This window comes from Lathyrus oleraceus, chromosome 2 (genome assembly GCF_024323335.1).
Source record: "Lathyrus oleraceus cultivar Zhongwan6 chromosome 2, CAAS_Psat_ZW6_1.0, whole genome shotgun sequence".
In the NCBI taxonomy this organism is placed as follows: domain Eukaryota; kingdom Viridiplantae; phylum Streptophyta; class Magnoliopsida; order Fabales; family Fabaceae; genus Lathyrus; species Lathyrus oleraceus.
In genome coordinates, this window is record NC_066580.1 from 157,075,711 (window position 1) to 157,085,314 (window position 9,604).

General features: G+C 30.0%; 1 non-coding gene across 1 annotated transcript; it reads right to left on the bottom strand.

The window, feature by feature from the left end:
* Positions 1 to 8,701: 8,701 nt before the first annotated feature.
* On the bottom strand, positions 8,702 to 8,773 carry TRNAQ-UUG (transfer RNA glutamine (anticodon UUG)). The gene has a single exon. It is a non-coding gene; the product is annotated as a tRNA-Gln (tRNA).
* Positions 8,774 to 9,604: the final 831 nt, after the last annotated feature.

Genomic DNA, 9,604 nt, shown 5'->3' on the forward strand with positions numbered 1-9,604 from the left:
GAGGATCACAATGGTGGTGGTCTCGTGTCTTGAAGTTACCAAACAATAAAACTCCGGTGAGAGCTTACCGGAGAAGATAATCAGAGTATTTCTCAGGTGGTCTGAGTTTGGACCAGACACATTGGCATTTTGAAATGTTTTGATTGGTTAAATTCAAACTGGATCATGTGTTTGGCTTGTAGCGTGTTCCATCGTGTTTCTCATCATTTAGAGTGTTGGATATGTCACATCAACTAATGAGGCCTGATCCAACGCTTCTGGTTTTTTCTAATTTTAATTCTTTTTCTTTTATTATTTTAAATTTCTTTTTCTTTAAAAATTCATAATAATTTGATTTTTTATCCAAAAAATCCCAAAATAATTTCTAAAATTCTCTTTTACTTTTCTTCATCTGATTTTTATTTTTTCACATTTTATTTCATTGATTTGCTATTTTTCATGATTTTTATCTTTTCTCCTTTGTTTTAATTTGTTTAAAAATACTTTCTTGCATTTTTTAATTCTGAAAATTTTATTACATGTTTCTAATTTTATTTCCAACCTCCCATAATTTTCTTGGCCATTTATTTGGTGTTTTAAAGAACCTTATGGATTTTGCATTTTATTTCCATTTTAAAAATCATTTAAAAATACTTTTTATGCATTTTTATTTCATTTAATTGCATTTTTAATTTGTTTGACCTTGTGGACTTTTGTTGGCCTTGGATCATGATGATTTTGACTTCAAGTCTCATCAAACTCAATGGATCTTGGATGTTGATGGGGTGAAAACCCTAATTCATCAAAATGGATGATTGATTTTAATTATGACTTGATCAAATTTGTGATCCAATTTGGGTGCGACCTCTATTGTCCCTTTTTCTTATTCATCCCTTTCTTTTTCCCTTGATCAATTGGATGGATTTGTGTCCATCTTGTTCATGATGTGTGAATCGGTGCTTGATGAACTTTCATCATTTAAAATCTACCTTCTAAGTGATCATGAATCATTTAAGGTACTTTGGATTGATGTATAAGTTTGTCTTAAGTGTCATGAAATATGGATTGAAGTAATGAACCATCCTCCTAGCCTTTGTGCTTGATCATCCCATTTCATTTTCTTTTGTTATGTGGCATAGCTTTATAGGGATGATTTATATATCATTTCTCTAGCATGTATTAACACAAATATTATTATTGACCGGCCTCAGATAGTTGTGACTTCTACATAAGTCCAATTACGATTGCTTAACATAACGCTAATTTTTTATCCCCAAGGTAATGACATTTTTATAAGTGAGATTGTAAGTCTCATATTCTTCATGATATTGTATGAAAAAATTTCTCCTTTTCCATTTGTGAGAGCTAGTGGCATACTTGTTGATTTTATCCATGTTGGAGTCCTTCCCATAAATGATGTATAGGTTCATATTTTCATGCTTGTGAATGGATAGTTGATTGTTCTCCAAAAAGTGACCAAAACATTTTTTCTCCTTAAAATGACAAAATGTCTTTTACATAAAAATAAATCAAAAACAAACTCTTTTTTGTTATTTTTACCACAAACTACGAGGTTTTGATCCTTCATTGCAGTTGTTGGTATGTAGGCATGAGACTTCAAAAGTCTTGGCAAACACCAAATCATAATGAAAATGCTTCTTTTCCCATCCCTCCAATCTTTTAACACACAACACCTTTTTCATACCAAAATGTATATAATTTCAAAGAGGTTCCCATGGAGTACCATGAATATTTAGGGTGCTAATACATTTCCTTTGCATAACTAACCCCCAAACCCTTGCTCTTTTTTTTATTAGTTTTGTTTTTAAAACTTCTTTGGGTTTTGTTCATACTTTTTCCCTTTTTCTCTAGAAACAATAAAAGTGTGGTGGCGACTCTTTACGAGTTAAGTTAATCAATAGTTTAATCTCAAAATTTGTACCACTACAATTGGAGATGAAGAACAAGAATTAATGAAAAGTCATATTTGATATGAGTCATGAACACTTGAGTGATTTGAGTCAAGATCAAAAGTAATGTAGAACAAGATATGCACTTAATAAGAAACTTATTTTGCTATGATTTGATTCAAGTGTAACTTGTGATTTGAATCAAGCAATATTCACGTAATGTATAAGTCATGATTCGACTCAAATAAGATAATGGTAGACAATAACTTTGTGATTAAACTCATGTAGAAGTTGTGATTTGAGTCACAAGACTTCATGCTTCAAATCATGTGTAAGTTGTGATCCAACTCACAAAATTACAAAAACTCATGTTTTCACTCAGTTTAATTTGATTCGACTCATAGGATGTATGATTCGATTCACACACCTAAAATCTCAAAATTTGAAGTTCTTAAAGATATTTTTATATTATACTTTTAAGAGTATTTTAATCGTCTAATGGATGACGTTTAAATAATTAAATGGTTGAGGGTAGGGACCTCGTATTGGAATTAACTAAATAGTTCAATCCATCACGATCCATTCATACACAAAATCTAATCAAATAATTCATCTATAATTAGTGTTTAATAATGATTGACCATAATATAATTTATTAATAATTAATTATTACAATCCATATTTAATTGATTAAATAATTAATCAAACAGCGTTGTCATACATTTTCTTTACAACTTTGTTTTGAACCATTTTATCTGGGCTTATAATTCCTTTGATTTTACAACTTTTTGATATCTTTGAAAATGACGTGAGTGATCAGATTAGAGAAAAGTGTTTGTTTGTGTTTCCACTTTAATGATTATTTATAATTCTTTCATGATTCAAGTAGCTTCTCAATAAGGGAGTCGATACAAAATCATCACGAAGAATGATGTTTCAGCCTTTAATTCTTCAAGCAGTTTGTGATATTATTAAAAATTTAAGACATTGAAACTTTTTTATAATTATTTTTATATGTATATGTAAACATATAAACAAAATATATAATTTATAACCGTGGATTAAACTATGTACAAAAAAGAACTAAAATATATACAAACGTTAGTGCACAAAATAAACATAAAATAAAAATAGTCGGACAATAGATTTAGCTCACATCATTAATAAAGTTTCCCCAAGCACTTTTTATGATTTAAATAAAATTATGGGTATCCTAAAACACAATTTAAAATTAATCAACCCATATAAAATTCAACCCCCTTCCATCCATTATCCTCATTGGTTAGAGATAGGAGACGTTTGTTTCTTTGATTGTAAATTTATTCCTGAAATATATGGTGGAATATTTTTTATTCCTATGTTTTTTCAAAATTTAATAATTTATGGTTAGGAACTTTTTATACCTAGAATTTTTTTTTACCCATAGTTTTGTCACTTTTTATTCCTAAGCTATAGGGTGGGAATCTTACATTCCCATGAGATTAAGAAGTAACCACCCATAATTTCCCACTCCTAAGCATTTTAACTCATTTTTTATTTTAAAATTAAAACTAAAAATATTTTATAAATATTCTCAATAATAATATTTCCAGAAATAGTATTATCGGGATTATAGTTTTCGTCCTTGAAACAAACACACCTTAGGGGAGAATTCATATCAATGATGATGGAGTTCCATGAGAACAAACATATTGGTACATGTGTCAAAAAGTCATTCTAATAGACATAATGATGCTAAATTATTTCATATTTCTTCCTCATTTTTCTAGAAGTGGATAAACGGGACCAACAAAACACAAATTATAATTCCACGTGTTAGCGTATTAAAAAAAATTGATACATGAGTGTCCAAGTGCATTCTAATAATAGGAAAGGAAGTATCAATAAAATAAAATAAAAAGCAAGATCCTACCGGAATTCAAACCTAGGTCGCTGGATTCAAAATCCAGAGTGCTAACCACTACACCATAGAACCTTTTTGTTCACAAATTTCTACTCTCTAACATTTCCAAAGACAAAACTCCACTAAAATTAAATAACATTTTTAAAAAACAGCCTTACCATAACTAAATATCCTTATATTATATTTGTCTTAATTGACCATATGTTAGGTTGATCAATAAAGGTATGTTACATAACTCATTTTCAACCTAGACTAATATATATATATATATATATATATATATATATATATATATATATATATATATATATATATATATATATATATATATATATTGATAAATGATAATATCAAGATCTTTATTCTAACGTTCTAGGTGTAAGCCAAAAATGTGTATATCAATTTTTGATATATTTTCTAATTTTAAAAGCTTATATTAATTGTTCTAGGTGTAAGCCAAAAATGCAAATAATTTTATGATTGAACTTAAAACTTATTTCATGTTAATTGTTCAAAATAAAATAATTTTTTATTATATTTGTTTCTAAAATAATAAAGTTCCTTGAATAATTAATCTATATAATAGAATATCAAGTGTAAATTAAATATTAGAACCATTATATATAAGGATATTATTATATAAAAAAATTGTAGTCAAAACATAATATCATATAAGATAACAATAATGCGTAGAGACTATTAAGTAAGTAGGATGATGACCATATCTCATAGGATATAGATATGGGATATCGATTCTTCATATAAGTATAAATATTATGAGTAATATTTATACTGAATTGACCTAACATGAGAATATCTCATACTATATTATTCAAGTATCATAAGTTATTTTTATAATGATATTGATGTTATGCAAGTACCAGAAGACAAGTAATTGGCGAGTCAATATACCTATCAGAGTGGGACCATATTTGTTCACCATCACTTTTATGGCGATGGATATTAATCCAACTTACGATTGACTACTAGGAAGACCATGGATACATGCTGCTAGGGAAGTGACCTCTACACTGAACCAAAAGCTTAAATTCATGTTCGAGGAAATATTGGTTATTGTATGTGGCAAAGAAGATTTGATTATTAGTGAACTATCGTCATTTCGGTATGTTAAAACTGAAAAAGGCATAACTGAGGTTCCTTTCCATTGCTTGGAATTTGAAGATGGCAGTTCTGCTACATCCACTCCAAACAAGGTAGCAGAAGTGCTTCTATCATATGTGAAGAGTGCCAGGAAAACTCTTAAGAAAGGTACTTCTCCCGGTTGGGGTCAGATAGTAGATGTTGTTGAGATTAATATTATCTTCAGTATCGGTTACCATCCATCGTCACGCCTACCAAATCAAGGAAATCAGAAGAGATTCTTCCATCTCATGTTCAACAGTGTTGGGTATCAACATGGCTACATTGTGAGAGTTATTGAAGGTTCAAGCAGAAGATAAGTCTTCATCTTCGTATATCGGTGCCCACTTGGCTTCATGTTAAACAACTCGACGGCTTATGTGGTCCCCAAGGTCGTTTCTGTTACAACGTAATGCATTTTTTTTCAATCCCTTGTCATCGCCCAAGACAAGAGGATGGCTTGTAAGGGCCTCCATATTTTCAAAGTATTATGTGATCAATAAATAAAAACATTTTTGCATTCAAAATCATATTCCTTTCCTTCCTTTTATTTTACTTTTTTACAAAATGGCTAATTTTCTTTTCTTTTCACTTTTTTCAAAAAAAACCAATTTTAAAATAGTCTAATAAATATGCAGAGAAAACAAACCCATTGGTAACAACATGGCTAATTTCCCTTTTAACTATGGGTTTCTAATTAACCAAGTCAAAGACACAGTGAGGAAGATAGTGAATTACCAACTGGACTAGCAAGGCTCGTTGAGCACGAGCAAAAAGAGATCTAGCCACATCAAGATCCGATGGAAGTTATCAATATGGGTTCAGAGGAAGCCAAAAAAGAAGTGAAAACAGGGGCATCCCTTGAAGAGCATGTGCATACTGAGTTGGTTAAGTTGCTTCAAGAGTATGTAGACGTCTTTTCCTGGTCATATAAAGATACGCCCAGTTTAGATACCAATATCGTCAAGCATCATTAGCCACTCAAGTCTGAATGTCCTCTTGTCAAACTGAAGTTAACAAGGACTAGACCTGACATGGCACTGAAAATCAAAGAAGAGGTGAAGAAACAATTTGATGTTGGCTTCTTAGTCATTTCTGAATATCCTCAATGTGTTGCCAACATCGTCCTAGTTCTAAAGAAAGATGGGAAGGTCAGAATGTACGTAGACTATAGAGACCTCAATAAATCGGTCACAAAGAATGACTTCCCTTTGCCTCATATTGACATTTTGATCAACAAAACTCTTTTTAAAATGAGAGAAATAGTGATTTGTGAGTTTTCAAATCATCAATGGAAGTGTATGTTTTTTAACATTGTGAATGATTTTGAGAGAAAAAATGATTTATAGGTATTCGAGATGAAGCACAAGAATTAGTGAAAAATTAGTTTGATTTGAATGATGAAAACTTTAGTTATTTGAGTAAAGAGGCAAAGTAAGTGGACCAAGATCTGCACTTAATATGAAAACCATTTTGATATGATTTGATTCAAGTGTAAATTGTGATTCGAATCAAGCAAGTTGTGATTCGAGTAATGTATAAGTCACGATTCGACTTAAACAAGACATTAACAGACAATAACTATGTGATTCAACTCATGTAGAAGTAGTACTTTAAGTTACAATACTTCATGCTTCGAATCATGTGTAAGTTGTGATTCGACTCACAGACTTACAAAAACTCATGTTTTTAGTGTGTTTGATTTGATTTGACTCATAAGATGTATGATTCGATTCACACACCTAAAATATCAATTTTTGAAGTTCTTAAAGATATTTTGAGATTCTACATGTGACATGACTTAAACCAATATCAAATATGGTCCTTGTTCCAAAAACTCGACTAATTAACTTAAAACATGATGTTCATACTCAAACACAAACAGTTTGAAATATGCATGCTAAAAAATATACGTATATAAAACATAATCCTTGAATATGTATAATTGAAGAAGAGACTCGATGATATAAGATTAAAACAAAGTAAATCTTAAGAGACAAGTAACAAAGTACAGAGGTCTCCCCCTAAATGTATCAGAGACATGCAACTTCAACTATGATTCGTGCACCTCAATTTCTTTCTCCAACACAATAAAATACCGCACTATATGTTATTTTAAAAGTAATGTTTATGATCAATCAAATAAATAAAATCCTTTAATTAAATTTTATAATAGCTATAATATGTATCTAACCTGACTATGATACCAATTGATAGATTTAATAGAATCCTATAAACATAAGTTATAACATATTATTTAATTACTAAAGAATAACCAGGCATAATAAGATCGATGTATCTTGTAGGATTAGAGAGACTTTCATCGAGAATAATTAATATGACAAAACTACTAACCTCATAATCTTCTAGTATTTTCAGAGTATTTTAGTCGTCATATGGATGAAGTTTAAATAATTAAACGGTTGAGGGTAGGGACCTCTCATTGGAATTAACTGAATAGTTCAATCCATAACCATCCATTCAGACACAAAACCTAATCAAATAATTCATCTATAATTAGTTTTTAATAATGATTGACCATAATATAATTTATTAATAATTAATTATGGCAATTCATATTTGATTAATTAAATAATTAATCAAACATTATTGTCATACATTTTCTTTCCAACTTTGTTTTGAACCATTTTGTCTGGGCTTGTAGTTCCTTTGGATTTATAACTTTTTGATATCTTTGAAAATAATGTGAATTATCATATTAGAGAAAAGTGTTTGTTTGTGTTTCCACTTTAATGATTATATATAATACTTTCATGATTCAAGCAGCTTCTCAATAAGGGAGTCGATACAAACTCATCACGAAGAATAATATTTTCAGCCTTTAATTCTTCAAGCAGTTTGTGATATTATTGAAAATTTAAGACATTGAAACTTTTTTATCATTAGTTTTACATGTATATGTAAACATATAAATAAAATATATAATTTATAACCGTAGATTAAACTATGTACAAAAAAGAACTAAAAGATATACAAACGTTAATGCACTAAACAAACATGAAATACAAATAGTCGGACAATAGATTTAGCTCACATCATTAGTAAAGTTTCCCCAAGCACTTTCTATGATTTAAATAAAATTATGGGTATCATAAAACACAATTTAAATGAATCAATTTAAATTTAATCAACCCATATAAACATAAAAAAATTCAACCCCCTTCCATCCATTCTCCTCATTGGTTGCAGACACAAGACTTTTGTTTCTTTGATTGTAAATTTATTCCAAAAATATATGTTGGAACATTTTTTATTCCTATGTTTTTTAAAGTTTTAATAAATTATGTTTAGGAACTTTTTATTCATAGGAGTTTATTTTACACATAGTTTTGTCACTTTTTATTCATAAGCTATAGGGTGAGAATCTTACATTTTCATGACTTCCAATAACCACCCATAATTTCCCACTCCTAAGCATTTTAACTCATTTTTTTATTTTAAAATTAAAATTAAATATATTTTATAAATATTTCCAATAATAATGTTCTTGGGAATAGTATTTTCGGGATTATAGTTTTTATCATTGAAATAAACACACCTTAGGTGAGAGTTCATGTCAACTATGGTGGAATTACATGAGAACAAACATATTGATATATGTGTAACAAAGTCATTCTAATAGAAATAATGATGCTAAACTATTTCATATTTCTTCCTCGTTTTTGTAGAAATGGACAAACGGGTATAATAAAACAAACCTCATTCTAATAATATAAAAGGAAGTATGTACAAAATAAAAATAAAAAAAAGATCCTACCGGGAGTCAAACCCAAGTTATTGGATTCAAAGTCCAAAGTGCTAACCATTACACCATAGAACCTTTTCCTTCCAAAATTTCTAGTTTCTAACATTTCAAAAGATAAAACGACACTAAATTTATATAATATTGGATTATACATCTTTTATTCATACTGGTATAATGTATTTCTGTTAGCTTATGTATTTCTGTTAGCTTAGGTGGCAGACTTAGATTGGTTACTACTTGTGTATATATAGCACCATTGTATCTTCTTCTCAAATCAATCAATGTAACAGTATTTTTCAAACTTCTTCTTCTTCTTTGCATTCTGCTGCACACTTTATGTGCATTCTTCATTCTTTCTGTATGGGATCCTCCATCATCAACATGGTATCAGAGCATACAATGCTCTAGTAGCCATTGCTTTCCTTTTTTTGTTTCTTGTTGTTCGTGATTTCCTTTTTTTTCTCCGTTCTTGATTTAGCTTCAATGGCAAACCAGAGCTATGCCAATTTTTCAACCAATTCTGCAAACCCTTACTACCTCCATCCAAATGAAAATCCAGCTCTTGTTCTTGTTACTCCGCTACTCAACGATAAGAACTATCACGTTTGGGCGCGTTATATGCAAATCGCCCTAATCTCGAAAAACAAGGACAAGTTCATTGATGGATCCCTAACCAAACCTCCAGTTTCAGATCCATTGTACGCGCCATGGATTAGATGCAATACAATGGTTCTTGTGTGGATTCAGCGTTCAATCTCCAAATCGATTGCCAAATCGGTTTTATGGATTGATAGTGCTGCAGGAGTTTGGAAGAATCTGCATATTCGGTTTTCACATGGAGATATCTTCCGCATTTCAGACATTCAAGAGGATCTCTACAAGTTTCGTCAAGGTACTCTCGATGTA